This window comes from Hemitrygon akajei, chromosome 23, assembly GCF_048418815.1.
Source record: "Hemitrygon akajei chromosome 23, sHemAka1.3, whole genome shotgun sequence".
NCBI lineage: Eukaryota > Metazoa > Chordata > Chondrichthyes > Myliobatiformes > Dasyatidae > Hemitrygon > Hemitrygon akajei.
Genome location: NC_133146.1, coordinates 31,083,724 through 31,102,411, shown reverse-complemented (window position 1 = coordinate 31,102,411; position 18,688 = coordinate 31,083,724). Strand labels below are relative to the sequence as shown.

Genomic DNA, 18,688 nt, shown 5'->3' with positions numbered 1-18,688 from the left:
GAGCCACTTGTCAATGGGAGCATCATTGAATATCAAGGATGGTTGTTTATTCACATTCCTATTGGAAATGAGCATGGTGTGGCAGATTCTTACTGTGAGTATTAGAGTCACGAATAAATAAATATGCTGGCAAACAAAGGAATATCAAACCTTTCATTGTCACATTCACAGAGAAAAGAGATTGATAAGGTTCTTGGTAACACACACAAAATGTTGGAGGAACTCAGCAGGCCAGGCAGCATCTGTGGAAAAAAAGTACAGTCGACATTTTGGCCAAGACCCTTCAGCAGGACTGTGGAAAAAAAAGCTGAGGAGTCTGTCTGGGTAGCCTCCAGCCTGGTGGTATGAACATTGAATTCTCCAATTTCCGGTAATTCCCTCCCCCTCCCCCTATCCCAGGTCCCTCTCTGCCTCTCTCCCCTTTCAATTTTCTGCTTCTTTATCTCTACAGTTCTTTCATGCTTAAACCCTCCCTCTCCCCCTTATCTTTCCTTTGATTGGTTTTCCACCTGGCGCCTCTAGGCCCTACCCTCTCCCCTATCTCTATTACTGGGCTTCGGCCCTCTCTTCCTCCCCAATTCCTGATGAAGGGTCTCGGCCCGAAACGTTGGCTACTCTTTTCTCACAGATGCTGCCTGACTTGCTGAGTTCTTCCAGCATTGTGTACGTAAGCTAAGGAGTAGATTTGAATGGTAAGGGAGGGGAGAGAGAAATGCCAGATGATAGCTGAAACTTGGAGGGGGAGAGATCAAGCAAAGAGCTGGGAAGTTGATTGGTGAAAGAGACAGGAGACCATGGAAGAAAGAAGAAAGGGAGGAGGAACACCAGAGGGAGGCACTGACTGGGTAAGGAGATAACATGAGAGAGGGACAGGGGGATGGGAAATAGTAAAGGTGGGTGTGTGGAGGCATTACTGAAAGTTTAAGAAATCAACGTTCAAGGTTCTTGGTAACCATTTTTTAAACTGCTGAATCCAAATCTATTCTCTAACCTCACAAAAGAGACTTTAGTAATAAATGGTTTTATGGTTTGTAATTAAGGTCATAACAATAACAAACTAGAAATACAATTTGCCATACATCAAGTTCTCAGTTTCTTCATCTCTGCCGCATCTGTTCTCAGGATGGGCCTTTTCATTCTCGAGCATCTGAGATGTCCTTTTCTTCTGAGAACGAAGTGTCCCTTACACCACCATTGATGCCACCCTCATCCACATTTCCTCCATTGCCTGTACCTTTCTTCTCACCCTATCTTCCCACCACAATAACATGGATAGGGATCCCCTTGTCCTTACCTACCACCACGCAAGCCACTATATCCAGCACATCATTCTTTATAACTTCCACAATCTCCAATGGGGAGCCTACCACTAAACATATCTTCCACTCCCTGTCCCTGCATTCTATAGGGAGTGCTGTCTATGTTACTCCCTTGTCCACTTGTTCTTCAGATTTCCCTTTTGACACTTACTCCTGACAGCATGACAAGTGCACACCCATCCCTACACCTCCACACTCATCACAATTCAAGGCCCCAAACAGTCCTTTCAGGTGAAGCGACACTTCACCTCTGAGCCTACCTATTGTATCCGGTGCAGAATCCTCTATATCACTGAGACTCGATGCAGATTGGGGTACCACTTTTGTTAAGCATCTTCACTCTGTCCACCAGAAAAGGTGGATTTCAAATTGACATCCCATTCCCATTCTGAAATATATGTCCATGGCCTCCACTACTGCTATTATCAGGCCAACCTTAGTTTGGAGGAGCAACACCTCATAATCCTGCTGGGTAACTCCAACCTGATGAAATGATCAGGGATTTCACTGTCTTCCAGTAATTTCTTCCCCCTCTGTTTCTCTGTTTGCTTATTCTTCATTCTGTTTACCCTCTTACACCTCTTCTTTTCATCTGCTCATCACCTCCTTCTGTTTCCTCGTCCTCTCCTATCAGATTCCTGCTTTTCTTTTTATCTCTTTTGCCTATCCCCTCCCAGCTTCATACTTCATCACCCCTCCCCCACCTGGTCTCACCTATCACTGTCAAGTTTATACTGCCTCCCCTCTCCCCACCTTCTTTTTCTGGTTTCTGTTCCCTTTCATTCCAACCTTATGATGGGTTTCAGCCTGAAAAATCAACTGTTTATTCTCCTCTATAGATGCTGCCTGACTTGCTGAGTTCCTCCAGTATTTTAGTTAAGATTTATTTATTTAGAGATAAAGCACAGGATAGGTCCTTCCAGTCCTTCAAGCTGCATTGCCAGCAATCCTCACTTTAACTCTAGCTTAATCACAGGACAATTTACAATGACCAATTAACCTATGAACTGATAAATCTTTGGACTGTGGGAAGAAACCGGAGCACCTGCAAGATATCCACGAATTCCATCCAGAGAACGTACAAACTCCTTACAGAGGGTGCCAGGATTGAACTCTGAACTTTGAGGCTCTGACCTGTAATTGCATCATGCTAACAGCTATGCTACCTTGGCACCCCACATTTTCTGTGTGTTGCTATATTAATAGGTTTGACATTGAGTCATTATTTATAGTGATGATGCCACTATAAATCTTTTGAAACTATGGCCAAATTGTGCATGAATAAAACAGGATGGACAGAATTGGAGTTGTCAATCAATTCACAGTTATAGTAACATTATAGAGCAGCAGGAGTATATAGTACAGAAACAGTCCCTTTTTCTCACCATGAAATGTCCATCTATACTAAAATAAAAATCTATTCATCTGGCATACAGCAGGCATATGTGATGACAGACTAGCAATTTTTTGATGACTAGGTGTTACTTTATTTGTACTCTGTTATAGTTTTAGTTCATTTTGTGAAAAGATGTTAACACAGCAACATTTCTGTGATTAGATTAGCATTTAGATTCTGATTTATTTATTACATTTACATAGAAACATACAGTGGAATGCAACACTTGCATCAACAACCAACACGCTAATGGAAGTGCTGGGAGTAGCCCACAAGTGTTGTCCTACATAGCAACAAAACAACAACAGCAGAGCAAGACTTTTTCTCCCCCTCCCACCCAGCCACAAACAGTCCTCCAACTCAAGGACAGGCTTCTGGGCCTCCAGTCTCTAGGCTCTGGTCAATGGGCATTGAATTCTAGTCACCTGATCGACTTGATAAGCCTGGTAATTTTCAATGGAATGTGGCCAACAGAACCAGATGTGATTAAAGGGAGTCTGGGAACTGCTGCCCTCGCAAGGCAGTGAGGAACACAAGAACTAGGGACTCACGGAGCGGAAGGAAGAGTGACAACTGGAGCTGTGACAACTGGGAGTGAATATGGGAACTGGTTCCCTGTTGTGCGGTAGAAAATGTGAGAACTGGGTCCCTGGCAAATAGTCAAGGAGCATGGAAACTGGTGTCCAGATAGACAGCATGAGAATCAGTGACCCAGTGAATGGATAGGCAGCACAGGAAACAGGGCTCTAGTGAATGTCTGGGGACCATGGCAACTGCAGCCCCAGTGAGCGGAGAGAGAATGTGGCAAGCATCAGCTAGTGAGCGAGATGCCGAGCCATTAGGATCTCCGAACAGTCAAATAGTAGATTTTTGAAGTTTTACTGTAAACCTATTGACCAGCACCTTTCTGAAGCATTCTGGGCTCTGGTAATCTAAGCGCTTGTCTAGATACTTCTCCAATGCTTTCACTGCTTTCTCAGAAAGTGTATTCCAGATTTCAGTCATTCTGGGAGAAAAGGTCATCCTCCGATGCCCTCTAAATCTTTCATTTTTCATCCTAAACCTATTATCTCAAATGATCATCAGTGTGAAAATCATAAACAAAGTTACAACACTCTTTCTTGCTCTGTTCAAATAGAGTCAACTGATCTCAGGCTAGGAATAACTGTGGTGCTAAACAGATAACATAAGTACCAGTATAACAACGAAAGAGATTAAGTAGCAGATTGATCGTCTCATATTCTTCATCAGCAGGATCAACAGCTTCTTTATTTCAATGGCTGCTTGACCTGCTTATTACTTGCAAGGTGTTCATTTTTTCATAGTTTCACTTTTTTTTTGCTTTTCTTAATAGTATTACATTTGATTCTGGATTACTATTAAATAGCACATCCAGCCCAGCTCTAAAACTGCATATTTGTCCTTCCATAATGCCTCCTAATTCTTGCTTGACTCTGCCATTCAGTATTCATAACCTCACTTCAATCACCTCCAGGCTCAATTTATTTAAATTCCATCAAAATGATGGACGGAGCACTATTATGTGAGCTTTTGTCAATCATTTGAAATGTTGCCAACTATAAGTTCCCATCCATAATCCTCTTGCCTATAAATGTCTCAGTTAATGCAACTCACAGAATAACCACTAGACTGAATGGGGAAATATCTCAGTATCACAACATGTTGCACACTGATTTATCCAATAGCTTTGCAAAACATCAAACAAATCACGACCAGGGAATTAAAATCAGAAAGATGATCGTGGTGATTCACCGGGGCAGAAAACGATGAGAGTGGAATCATATCGATGGTGGACCTGCAAGAGTAGCAATCCCAAGGTTTACAGGCAGATTTTCATAACATATTTTCCTTTCCTTCTCTGTGAGCACTCGCACCTCTTCAGAAGATAACAAGTACTGATTCACTGAATTCTCAGCTGGCAAACAACTAGAATCCTGAGGAAATACTGTAGAGTTCAAGGATAAATAAGGTCCTGTCTGACTTCTGAGGTGAAGTAGAAAAAATCTCATGGTGCTATTTCAAAGCAGGGCAGCGTGCTATTCCTTAGTGTTCTGGACTGAGTTTATCTACAAAAAAAAAGCACTAAAATATTAAAACTTTTGGAGTTTTGTTGTGTGCAATCTGGCTGCTATGATTCTTACATTACATCAGTGACTACATTTCAAAAGAAATGTTATTTGCTGGAATGTTATCTGGCCATCTGAAGGTTGTGAACAGAACTTACTGTTAGGGCATTTTTGGCAGTTAGGACATACAGTAAAATACTTAACTGTAAACTTTAGCCACCAATGTTCAGATCTAAATATATAGTGTAGATTAAATTTAAAATCAGCTCTGAACAATGGGTTCTGAAAAGCCGTGATCCACAGTTAATTGGAAAACCGGACAATGCTGATTTACCAGTCGTTTGGGAGTCATTTGGGTATCTGCAGTGTGGGTGCAAAGAAAGAGGTGTGAAAGTTATTTATAATTCACAGGAAGGATTGTAGATACATTGTAAATATAGAATTGTCCTTTGATCTTTAGCATATAAAACGTCATGAAATTTTGGACCAAGCAGGCCTCTTCCTCTGAAGGGGTCGCAATATGATGCCTGTTGTGTCTCATTTTGTTGAATAAAGAGACTACTTCCTACCTACCAATTGCATCTCTCCAGTGACTTTGTTCACATAGCTACACTTACATAATCCACATCATTTAATTTAGGCACATCTTCTCTTTTTCTTGTCTCTCCCAAGTGACTAGGGATGGAAACGGGCATGAAACTGGGGGCCCAAACACAGTGTTACAGGTTGACCAGTTAACCTAATGAGCTTGACTCACAAATGACCTGGAACTTCCTCTCCTCACTAAATCAACAGCTGACAACTATTAATTTAAGAAACAACCCACAAGAGGAAGTAACACAATAAAACAGAAGCTTTAGATGCTACAGACTGTTGAACAAGTCTTATGAGTGGTTATTGAAAATTATAGGTCATTATGGTAGCAGGTCCAATGAGTAACATCCTGTTACGGAAAAAAAAATGTATGCAGTTGAAGAAAGCACTCCATAATTTGTTAGGTACTCTTTCTCCCTGATGCCTAAAACTCTGGTCCTCTGTTTTTTTTCCTTTTTAAAAATTTTTAATGCACATTGAGATATTGTTATTTCTACTGAAGTGCTGAAACAGAACTTCAATACTCATTCTCACCCATTCAGTTCGCCTGGGAAATCATGAGAGGGAATGCTTAACCCTCGCCCAATCCTCAGCATCCATCATGATAGATATATTTTTTGAACAAACATTATTTCTTCAATGTGCCAGTGAAACATCACCGCCTAGGGAAGAACAACGTTGATTTGAATGCCACCGTATTTTGTTCTTTCTGACAGGTTTTGGATTTCCCTCCAAATAATTATACAAGGTAGTGGCTTTAAGCCAAGAATACAGTTTTGAGTCTTTAGTTACTTGAGTAAGTTGTGAGTTTGAGAACAACATTCACCTTGTGGTGTCGTGCTGATGATGTTCCACTCTCAAGCTCATGCCACTCATGCTGAGATTAATCTATTGGCACCACCAACATATTGCAGCAGTTGTGCTGTTCACATCCTACAGAAGTTAGCCCTACTGACTTCACTTTATAACAAATTTTAAAAGTGGAGCAGAATTTATAATCATGATCATATAGTCATAGAATAGGTTTAGGGAATTTGTCCTTGAAGATCTTCACATGAAATCCTTCTGCCTTTTCAACTGGGCAGAAAAGATCCAGTGCCACTACTAAGGAGTGGGAGTGTTTTGTTGATAGTGAAAACAATGAATATTTTCTGCTAGTAGACACTTTATGAAGTCATTTGGCTATTGGTGAGGTTTTGATATGTGCAAACTCCCTGCTCAAATTCCCTAAGCCACAATGGTGAACACGCTTGAAAAGCCCTTTATTGGCCAAGACAAGTATTTTATATTTTCTCACAATCCCAATGCAAGATGTGGCCATTTGACCCACTGAGTCTAGACAGACTCTTGGACCAATTTCATTCCTCCACTTAATTTCCTGAAATTCATCTTTTCTTATATGTCCATGATGAGACAGAAGTTAGAATATTACAGCAGAGTACAGACTCTTAGGTCCATGGTTGTGCCAGGCTTTTAACTTACTTTATGATCAATTTAACCCTTCCCTCCTATATAGCCCTCTATTTTTCTATAATCTGTGTGCCTATCTAAGAGTTTCTTAGATGTCCTTAATGTGCAGTACTGTGCAAAAGTCTGAGGTATATATATATATATATATATATATATATATCTGAAGTACTAAGACTTTTGCACGGTACTGTTCTTATCGATGTGAAGCAGAGATGGAGCAAAGGATGCTGGGAATGGTGAGGGTGGAGCACTGTAGGAGAGAAGTGGGATAGATGGCAGAGAAAAAGTGCCAGGGGTAGGAAATGTTGCAGTGCAGAAACAATCAGCCCTGAAAGACCAGGCAAGGTCTCTCGATTCCAAACAATTGGTTTATTGACCGTTACACATTGTCTCTCTTGAGTTTACTGGTCCTTCCCCTTTCCCTTCTTCCTGTCGCAATCACGAGCCCCCTCTTCCTGCACCCTTCTCACTTTCAGTCCACACAGAAGAGACCCATATAAGAATTAGGTGTATCATCACTCACATACATCACAAAATTTGTTTTTTGTGATAGCAGTACAGTGCAATGCATAATGTTATTACAGTGCTATGCAAAGGTCTCAGGGACCTGAGCTATATATATGAGCCGAAAACCTCTGCATAGTACTGAATCTACCTCGACCACCACCCCTCGTTCCACACAGTCACTACCTGCTCTGGTTTCCTCCCACAGTCTGAAGACATACCAGTTGGTAGGTTAATTGGTCATTGTAACCTGTCCAACAAGTAAGCTAGGGTTTCTGGGCAGTATGGTGTGAAGGGCCAAAATGCCTACTCCACTCAGTATCTCAATAAAATAAAAATACACTGCTGAGAAACCTCAACAGATCAGGCATCTATGGAAAAGAGTGAACAGAAAAAGTAGCCTCTCCCAGCAGCCACCCATTTCAATTCTACTTTCCATTCCCATTCCGACAGGTCAGTCCATGACCTCCTCTACTGCACAATGAGGCCACACTCAGGTTGAAGGAACAACACTATATATTCCATTTGGCAGCCTCCAAGCTGATGGCATGAACATCGTTTACTCACACTTCCAGTAATTGCACCCCTGCCCCCCTTCGCCATTCCCCATCCCTGTTTCCCTCTCTCTCTTTATCTCCTTACCTGCCCATCACAAACTTATGGTGCTCCTCCTCCTTCCCTTTCTTCCATGGTCATCTATCCTCTCCTATCAGATTCACCCCTCTTCCAGTCTTTCATCTCTTTCACCAATTAACTTCCCAGCTCTTTACTTCCTCCCCCCCCCCACTTTCTTTCTCTTGACTTCTCATCTTTCTTTCCAGTCCAGATGAAGGGTCTCAGTCTGAAATGTCAACTGATTACTCTCTTCCATAGATTCTGCCTGATCTGCTGAGTTCCTCCAGCATTTTAAGTGTTGCTTTGGATTTCCAGCATCTGCAGATTTTCTTGTGTTTGGTAAAGAATGTCTGTTTTGGCAGGGTCACATCAGACATATGAGCCAGCGCGGTCTGCTGAACGGAGCCAAATGAATGCAATGAGGGCTTCAGTTCTGGGGCCATTAAGCTAGGAGAGGATTTGTGAATGCTGCAATGACTCTTTGCAGAGGCATACTGCCATTTGGCAGCTTAATGTCTGTTGACTATCAGCCTGGTTTGACTGTGACCAAGGAGCCCAGTGCATCGATCTGCCTGAAACATTTAAGTTACCCTACCTTCCCTTTGCACATTTTCTGCTTCCCACCCAAGCCTTCACTCATAACTTTAACCCATATGCCCCTGCACTGTGGCCAGATTGCATCTCCATCCAACTCTATATTCTAGCCAAATGCATCCACTAATTAATTTCCCAGGATGACCCATGGAGTGAGGTCTTCCACTTCCCAGGCACCAGCATCCCAGTCCATTAGTGCCCAGGTTTGACCCTTGACATTTTAATGTTCTCTGCTACTGGAGGAAAATAACTTCCATACATTTTCATTGCAAGGTTCAACCTACTGTTCACAACTGGGACGTGCATAACACAGTGCTGCTGCTGAGATCCTTCATGCGAAGGTTGCATTGATCCTACCCCCACCCCCATAACTAGTACAACACCCCATTTCAGTTACAGAACAGTTCCTTGGTCAAGTTATACAATTCTAACACAGCTGTTTCATCTTTATTATTTGACAAATTCTATATGCACAGATAATAAGATTAATGTTAGACTTTCACCGGTTAAGTGCTGTCCCTGATGGAATTTCCAATTGAAAAATCTAACTTCACTACACCTACAATTTTTATTGCATTCATAATAAAATATAAGGAAATTAACCCATGCACTTTGCAGGCTTGTACATGAAGCATTTACAAACCAATTCGTAGTGAAATGTTATTTCTAAAGTTTATCCAAAGCAATGAATTTCCATTCAAAATAAGAGATCCTGCTTTTCACGTAACTGCCACCAACTTTCATTACTTAGAAATGAACAAATTCTCTATTTTCTGTTCTCAAGTCATCTGGAAATGTGGGGGAGAAGGAATCTTCCAAATCTGAATGGCTCAAACCATCTACGTTTCAGATCGCTGTATGTCTTTTTGTCAAAACTCTTTAGTTTTGGGAGGATATGTGTAACTTTGAGTTTTGTACTTGACATCTGAAAATAAAGAAGGAGTGTGCTAAATCCTATCAGCAATACCTCTTAGGCATATAGAGAATAATTCAATATTGTCCAGTGTGTCTTTTAAATCCCGAGTAATTTAATAAGGAGGCATTCATGCAATACCTCCCTTAGGTACAAGGAAGACGTGCCAAGGAAGAACAGCCTATAATCACTGTCACATCTGGACTGTAATACCAGTTGACTGCAAGCAGATGGCAAGCTGTAAAAACGTTATTGAACTGGATAGTTAATAAGGGATCCATAACTTACAGGCAAGGGTGATGATGCATTTTCCATGCAATACATACCATTGCTTTAGTCATAATGTGCAACAGATAGAGGCCATTTTCTTTCAATGATTAGGCGTTTCAATCTCATAGAAAAGCTTTTGAGAGATGGATACTGTTAGGGATTATTGAGGAATTATGGAATTATGTGACTATAGGGATGTTAATTCAAACAAGAACCAATCTTCAATTCTTAATATAAATTACAAGCAGTGATCAGTTTGAAGTTAACAGGGTACCTTTGCAAATAAACAAACTATCTGCGGAGATATGGATTACAAAGTGAAGTGATTATGAGACATTCTCGACAAACGTTATGTCAATGATGTCATATTAATTGGCCTGCAGCAAACAAGGCAACTACAACTAAGTTATTTGCACCATTTTAACCAACTTCAGGGAGGGCTTGCAGACCAGACCAATATTATCACTAAGCACATCAAATAGTTGACCTATCAATAGTTGGGAGATTTGTGTACTCAGAGAGTCTGCTCTCATAACACTAATCTTGGGTTCCTGGCTCTCTGTCCTCAGAAGTTTTTAGACAATATGTGAATTACTTGTCCCAGCAAAGGTTCTTGAACATTCAGAGGTGTCTGCTATTGTAGAGATGTAATTCAAAGGAAACATTGTCAATCCAAGTTACTGAGGTAAACAATGTTATTGTAACTATTGAAATAGTATTGAATCATCTGGTGGTACCTTTTATCTTAAGGTTATGTAAATGTGATGTATTTTCAGTACGGGGGACTCTACTGAGATGATCTCCAGAAGAATGCCTGCTTATTGTGATGAATAAAGACTTTTACATCACCTGCTTCAGTGTCTCTTTGGTGACTTAGATCACAGTCACAACAAATACAGCAAAATACTAATTGGTAAAATTTATTTCTTCATAGCATTATACTGCTAAGTCACACTACTCCCTACAGTTGAAGCCACCCAGTGTCAATCCCGATCTCTGATACTTTGTGTGTAGAGTTTGAACATTTTCCCCATGACTACGAGTTGATCCAACTTCCACCCACATCCCAAAGAAGTGCATGTCACTTTGTTAACTGGCCACTGTAAATTACTTCTGAGGAGTATGATAGAACAGAGAGATCTGGGAATACAGATCCATAATTCTTTGAAAGTGGTGTCATAGATAGATAGAATTGAAAAGAAAGTTTTTGGTACATGGTTCTACATAAATCAAAGTATTGAGTACAGGAGTTGGGATGTTATGTTGAAATTGTATAAGATGTTGGTGAGGCTGAATTTTGAGTATTGTGTCCAGTTCTGGTCACCTACCTACAGGAAAGATAAGATTGAAATAGTACAAATGAAATTTTCAAGGATGTTACTAGGACTTGAGGATCTGTTTTATTGTGAAAGGTTGAATAGCTTAGCACTTCACTTCCTGGAACTTAGGAGAATGAGGGGAGATTTGATAGAGGTATACGTAATTATGAGAGGTATATATAGGATAAATGGAAGCAGGCTTTTTCCACTGATGTTGAGTGAGACTAGAACTAGAAGTGATAGATTACAGATGAAAGGTGAAATATTTAAGGAGAACCTGCGGGGGAACTTCTTCAATTAGAGGATGGTGCAAGTGCCAAAGGAAGTGGTGGATGCAGGTTCAATTTCAACATTTAAGAGAAATGTGGTTAAGTACATGGATGAGGAAGGTATGGAGGGTTGTGGTGCATGTCCAGGTTGATGGAATGGGGCAAAATAACAGTTTGGCATGGACTGGATGGACCAAGAGGCCTGTTTCTGTGCTGTAGTGCTCTATGAGTCTATGCACACTGATGAGTGGCAGAATCTGGGGGTTAGAATGGAATATGTGTAAATAGATGCCTGATGTTGGAACATACTCAGTGGGCCAAACACTTGGCTTTATGCACTATGATTTGCTAATTGTTAATTCTATAGTTTATGATATGGGTGGTGATTGTTAAGTGAAATATTGAAAGTAACTACAGTGAAATCTATTTTTGTTCACCTGCATTATCTGATTTGTGCATATCAATATTCATCAACTGAGAAGAGAATATGTGAGGATGTAAAGAAATTACAAAATTATCAGTCAGAAATAATGATAATTTCATAAGTTATAAAATTTTCATTTTGACTTGTTTTGATGCTTTACCATCAAAAAAGAGTTCGTACCAGCAAGTCTATAATCTTTGCACCAGCTGCAGTAATTCTTTGAAATGAAGGTATGTCACTTTTACACAAAATAAGAAATAAATGGTGCTGATAATTGATCTGTTCTGACTGCTCATCCCGGTTAAAACATCTAATGCATTGAAATATAAAGGAAGTTATTATTACTGTAATCAAATTTCTTTAATTTCCAAAGAATCTCATGATATAATATCACAGAAAAGGACCATGCAATCTACTGTATTTGCACCCAATCCATAGTACAGATGTTGATTGACTCCAATGACCCTTTCACAAAGCACTTGATTTTTTTTTCCTTTTTTCAGTTTTCTTTTGAAAGCTACTATTGAGTCCACTCCAATCATCCTTTCAGGCAATGCATTTCAAATCTAAATTTGGTTTCAGTATACAACAGACAGATACAATGGTTATTTCTCTGTAATGTCAGTTTTTTATGTCCATTGGGGTATGACTACAATAGTTGTAGTTTCATTCAGTGAACATGACACCCTCTCCTTGATCACCATTCCTGTCAGATCTGCAGATTTGGTTCAAAGTGCCCTATAAAATTATATTCATTGCTTATTTTAAAACATAAGACATTGGAGTAGAATTAGATGCATCAAGTCTGCTCCACCATCTTATCATGGCTGATTTATTATCCTTCCCAGCCATTCTTAGTAACTTATTTTTCTGTTAAAGCATTCTTTTCTTTTTATATCTTTTTATTAATTTTAAACAAGCATAAGAGAAACATAGATACAGAGAGTTTGAGAATACATAATTAATAGGTTAAAGTATAAATACAAATAGATGATAATCCATAACCTCCCAAACTCATAGTGATTACGAAAAAAGGAGTAAATAAGAAAAAAAAACCCTCCAAAAAAATCTAACCAACATGGGCCATTGCATTATGTCAAATATAAACAGCAGCATCAATAACTCCGTACCTCCATCCAAATAATTAAGGATAATAAAAGTAAGGTTTAGGAAAAGTTAGTTAAGCTCATATGAAAATGTTGAATAAATGGTCTCCAAGTTTCTTCAAATTTAATTGAAGGGTCAAAAACAACACTTCTTGTTAAAGCATTATAAAGTAACAAAAGTGCAGTTTCACAAAATGAAACACTTTTTCATTGGACTATATCTTCTGTTTTTTTTCTTCAACAGGTTTCAGCCACTTCAGAATGGAAAATGTACAGAAAGGGAGGAATCAACAGAAAGCAATAGAAAAAGGTAGAAAGTGAAAGGACAAAGGAATTAAAGGAAATGAAAATAAAGTAATGAGTGAAGGAAAGGGGGGATGAAATGCCAGGAAGGCATGAAAAGGAAGGAATCAATGGAATAGAAAGAAAGATAAGTTGAAAGACAAAGGAAAGAAAGGAAGGGAAAAAGGGGGAAGGAAATAAGTAGGAGAAGGGAAGAGAGGGTAGGGCAATAGACAGTAAAATGAAAGGAAAGGAAAAAAGAAGAAATGAAAGGGAAGAGAATAGAAGATTGGGGAAGAGAAAGGAAAGGGAAGGGGAATGGGAGGGAATGAAAGGAGATGGAAGGATGTGAAAGAGAAGGAAATTAAGTGGGAATAGAATGTAAGGGAGAGAAGGGATGGAAGGTAAAGAAGAGAAAGATAATAGAAACTGTGGAAGGAAGGAATAAAAGGAAGGGTGCTCACAAAGAGAGCAGCTCCATTAGAATGCTGAAGTTAGGGCATTTGCTGACCATGGAGATTCACTAATAAGACTGAATGTTACTTTGTGTTTCTGATATCTGAGGTAGCTCATGATACCACCTTTAAACATTTATTTAAATTTTATTCGCTACAATCATATATTAATTAAAGTGTGTTATTTGAAGGCAACTAGAAGCTCGATAGACCATCTAACATATGACATAACTAATTAGTTGGAAAATTATTTGGATAGCACTGAGACTTAAACTAAGTGAAGGTCTAACCATGATAGTGGGGGGGCGGGGAGAACAATGTGAGGCAGCTGCAACACCTGGGGGGCGTAGCTGAGATCAGTAATCAGAGTTGGTTAAAATCAGTGAGAACCCAAAAACCACATCTGCACAATGTGCATCTTGAAGAGCCTAGACTTAGTATGAGTGAACAGGAGACAAGAGACTGCAGGTGTTGCAATTTAGAGTAAGTGACCTGTGAACTTAGTGGGTTAGAAGGCATCTAGGGTGGTTAGACGGATAATTGACATTTGGGTCAAAACCCCACATCAGTCCTGATTTGGGTCTCGGCATGAAGTGTCAGTCGTTTCTCTACCTCATCAGATGTACCTGCCTGTGCTGCCAGGTTAGTCCAGTAGGTTGATTTTCATTATTGAGCAGGAATCTGAGTTGCAAACTTTGCAAAGAGCAAAGAGGAATGTTAAATGAGCACTAATCCAAGATAGTATCATTCCACAGGTTAGGTGATTGACTGAATATAGCCGGTTGGCAAGGACAAGAGGGTGTGCCCACCGATAGAGAAGATGCCAGAGAGGTCTCTACCATGATACCATCCAACAGGTTTAAGGTTTTTACAACCTATGTGAAGAGCAGAGGCTACAAGAAGGATTGAGAAAACTAATTGCCACACAAAGGCCAATTTAGGTGTGGAGTGTGATAGAATGTAGTAATGCCAGGGAAGAGTACAGTTGGATGGGTAGGTTTCATCCTCCAAAACCACGAGCTTCAACCCCAGAGACTGTGTTGCCTCTCCAGTGCTGGAAAAGAACATGTCCTGTCGGCTGAGGAGAAATAAAAGGTGGGATGAAAAGTTCTTATAATTATAGTCCACAGGGGTACCAATGACAGAGGCAAAACTAAGGAGGTTTGGCTGAAGGAAAATGTTGAGCTACAATTGAACTTAACATAGAGAAGCTCATGGTTACACTCTCAGAATTACTACCTTATGCATGCGCTAACTGGCAAATCAAAGAATGCAGCTTACAGATTCAGGCATTAGTGCTAATGAAAGAGATTGCTATTGCACTGGGATAGTTTTATTTAAATCTCCTGAGACCAGTGGTCCATGCAAACAAAATAGGCCTGACAAAAGGATGACAAGTTTAAAAAGACTGGGTGGGGGTTCAGCTTACTTATGTTATTAAGTTGGAAAGGGTACAAAAAAGATGCTTTGAGGACCGGCGAGCTGGAGCTGTAAAGAGAGGCTGGATAGGTTGGGAGTGTTGGAGACTGAGGGGTGGCCTTAAAGCGGTTTATAAAATTATGAAGGTTGAGGATAAGAAGGATGCTGACAGTCTTTTTTTTTCAGGGTAAAGCCAGAGGGCATAGATTTAAGGTGAGAGGAGAGTGATTTAAAAGAGACTCGAGGGAAAACTTTTTTCACACAGAGGGAAATGGGCATATGTAATAAACTGACAGAGGAAGCCATAGAGGTGGGTACAATTACAATCCTTAAAATACATGTAAATAGGTAGAAGAAAGCAAAATACACTTTGCATTTAGAGGGTGATGAGTCAAATGGAACTAGCTCAGATAAGCATCTTGATTGGTACGGATGAGTGATGATGAAAGGCCTATTTCCATGATGTACAACTCTAACTCTAAAGGAAAATTTAGGAAGTTAGAGCAAAGACAGGGCAATAACATAGTCTAACAATATGGTTAATTCTCAACAGAATGCAGTAGGAAGGGATAGAGTTCCTAACTGTTAGACAAGATGAAGGCAAAGAAAAATGGTAACTAAAGGATTTAAGCAAAATTTTAAAAAGAGGTGGGTACCCTAACAATAACAGAAAATATTGAACTTATCAGATTTCAAGAGGACCATCATTGCTAATTGTGAAAAAAGAACTGTTGCTTTCAATATCCATTATAAATTTGTTTCATAATTCCCCATTGCGCTAATTTACAATGTGTGTTATATATAGTTACCAGAATCTCTGAGAACCTTTTCTTTGTGCATACTTTACCATTTAGGTTATGTTGCCCTTTATTTCTTCTGACAACCTCTTGGAGAACAATTGTTGCCATTGGACATTAAATCCCTTTTGAAGACTTGCCATCAGTTTTTGGTTGCTTTTCCTACTAACAAATTAGCCAGTTTTACCATGGGTAAATCTTTCACTCTCTCTCTCTTGCATTATATGTTTGCAAATTGTACGAACCAGCATTGAAAAAGCTGCAGAAATTTGCCAACTCAGCCAGCTCCAACTTGGGCACTAGCCTCCCCAGGCATTTTCAAAAGGTGATGTTGAAAAAAGGATGTAGCGATCATTAAGGACTCCCACCACCCAGAACATACCTTCTTCTCATTGCTACCTTTAAGGAGAAGGTACAAGAGCCTAAAAACACACACTCAACATTTAGGGACAGCTTCTTCCCCAGCAACACTAGATTTCTGAACGGTAAATTAATCTACTTCACTATTTTCTTTTTTCTCTCTCTTTTTCTACTGATCTAATTACAAATATAATTGTATTTTAAAGTTATTTTTATTATGTATTACACTATACAACTGCCACAAATTTCACACCTTATGCCAGTAATATTAAACCTAATTCTGATTCTGATTAATCTAGAATCATACTGGCTGTTGTGTGTTGCTCGCTTCCAAACACTACATTAAATTCAATCATATATGATCAGATACCTTGAGGGAACCAACTAAATAATGTAGATCATCAATTATTACCGCCAATAAAAGTGGTTCCTTTCAGGATATGTTATAAAAATCTACTCTAAATATACACCATTCACTATCTTTCAGACCTTTGCTTATTTCAATATTTATGAAGCTTCCCCTCTTTAACACCACTCAGTCTTTGCACAATGGTTTTATCTTTCCAGTTATACATTCTACCATTTCATAATTCCAGCCAAGGGTCCTAAAATTTATCCCTAACTAAAATCTTACCAATATCTTTCTTCCACATTAAAGACTGCTTACCCTTACTTATATTGTTCCTCATTGTTGTAGTTACCCAACTTGTAACTGGCCATTCCAACCCAACAAGCCCACCCCACCCATTCATACTCTCATGACCAATTGATCTATTAACCTTTGGGTTTTTGGAATATGGGAGGAAACTGCAATCATAGAGGAAACCCATGCAGTCACAGGGATAATATACAAATTTCTTTTAGGCAGCGGCAGTATTGAACCTATGTCCCTGGCACTGTAATAGTGTTATGCTAGCCACTTTGCTAATCACTATCTATTCCTCCCATTCCAGTAATTTCCCCATTCTTCTTGATGTCTGTGCAACATTTTTCATTCCCAGCTTAATTGCCTCAATGATAGCTGCCTTATTATAGGATCTGCAGTATTACTGCCTGAAATTGGCTCTCTTTCACCTGTAGTCCATTGTTTGCTGTAAGTAGCAATTATTTGGGCCATACACTTCTCCTACCCCTTCTGAATGACTGCCAGTTCAACAGTCCCTTTGGATGTTCTACTGATATCCTCTCCTCAATCATATTGTGCATTGTAATTACTGGATATCATTCATTTCCTAATCTACCTAGATTACATTTACTCTGTCATGTGCTGATCTTGTACCTCAAAATAAGTTTGGAATCAAGTGGTATGTTGCTCATCAGAACACTAAGTTGGCAATATATGATGTGGATCAGAGCATGATGCATTTGGAATGAGAAAAGTGAGGCAATAATATAGAGGGGAAAAGTGATGGGATAGAATAGCAACAGGAAAATATCAGAAAAGTTGTAATGAGTAATTACCTTCACCAGCTTGCTGTTTGGAAGGATAAAGGAATGTGATTGACCTGTTATACACTGAGATTGTACTGAAGGCACACGATCAATTCACTGTCATTATTTGGTGAAACTCAACATCTCAGGTGTCCAGTGTGCAGTTAACCACAAAAGTATAGAAGGGGCAGTTAGTGCTTGGCTTCATCTTGACCAGTACAATCAGCAGAAGGTAACTGATCTGTTATGTTACCTTTTACATATGATTCTCATTACTACAACTAAGTAACTGAACTTTTTAAATCACACGCTGAACCATTACTGAGACATGAGAGATTCTGCAGATGCTGGAAATCCAGACCAACACATACAAAATGCTGGAGAAACTCAGCAGGTCAGGCAGCATCTATAGAGGTAAATAAACAGTCAAAGTTTTAGTCCGAGACCCTTCAACGGGACTGCTGAAGAAACATTTAGAGGTTAGCTTTATTTTTCACATGTACATACAGTGAAATGTGCCATTTGCTTGAAATCAAATTAGCAAGGATTGTGCTGGGCATGTGTCACCAAGCTTCTGGAGCAAACGTAGCGACCCACAACTGACTAACCTTTACCCTAACCATGTGTCTTTGGAATGTGGGAGGAAACTGAAATACCAGGAGGAAACCCACACGGTTATGGGGAGAATGTAAATTCCTCAGAGACAGCAGTGGGAATTGAACCCCAATTGGTGAAAGCTGGCTCTGTAAAGCAATATGCTAACCACTACTCTACCATACCTGATACGTGAGAAGTTTAATTCCATTAGAAAAAATTATCTTCTATTTCAGTTTAACTGGCTGCTGGATGACATCACTGCTGCTGGATGCTGAAGATCCTGAACCGCAACTCTTTTCTGATAAATGAATAGAGCCCTCTGAATCTTTGTATGTATGTTTCATCAAGGTCATCAATAAGTGCACGACTTCACTGCTGATTGTAAACTAAGGTCATTGAATGTCATTTGTCCTCATAATAGAAGGTATTGCCTATATTTGTTAAACATTTGACTTTTTTTTACATCT

General features: G+C 39.5%; 1 protein-coding gene across 2 annotated transcripts in view; it reads right to left on the bottom strand.

Moving 5' to 3' along the window:
* Positions 1–18,688, bottom strand: part of pcdh15b (protocadherin-related 15b) — a 1,734,278-nt gene that overhangs the window by 461,187 nt on the left and 1,254,403 nt on the right. The gene's annotated exons all lie outside the window — the stretch shown is intronic.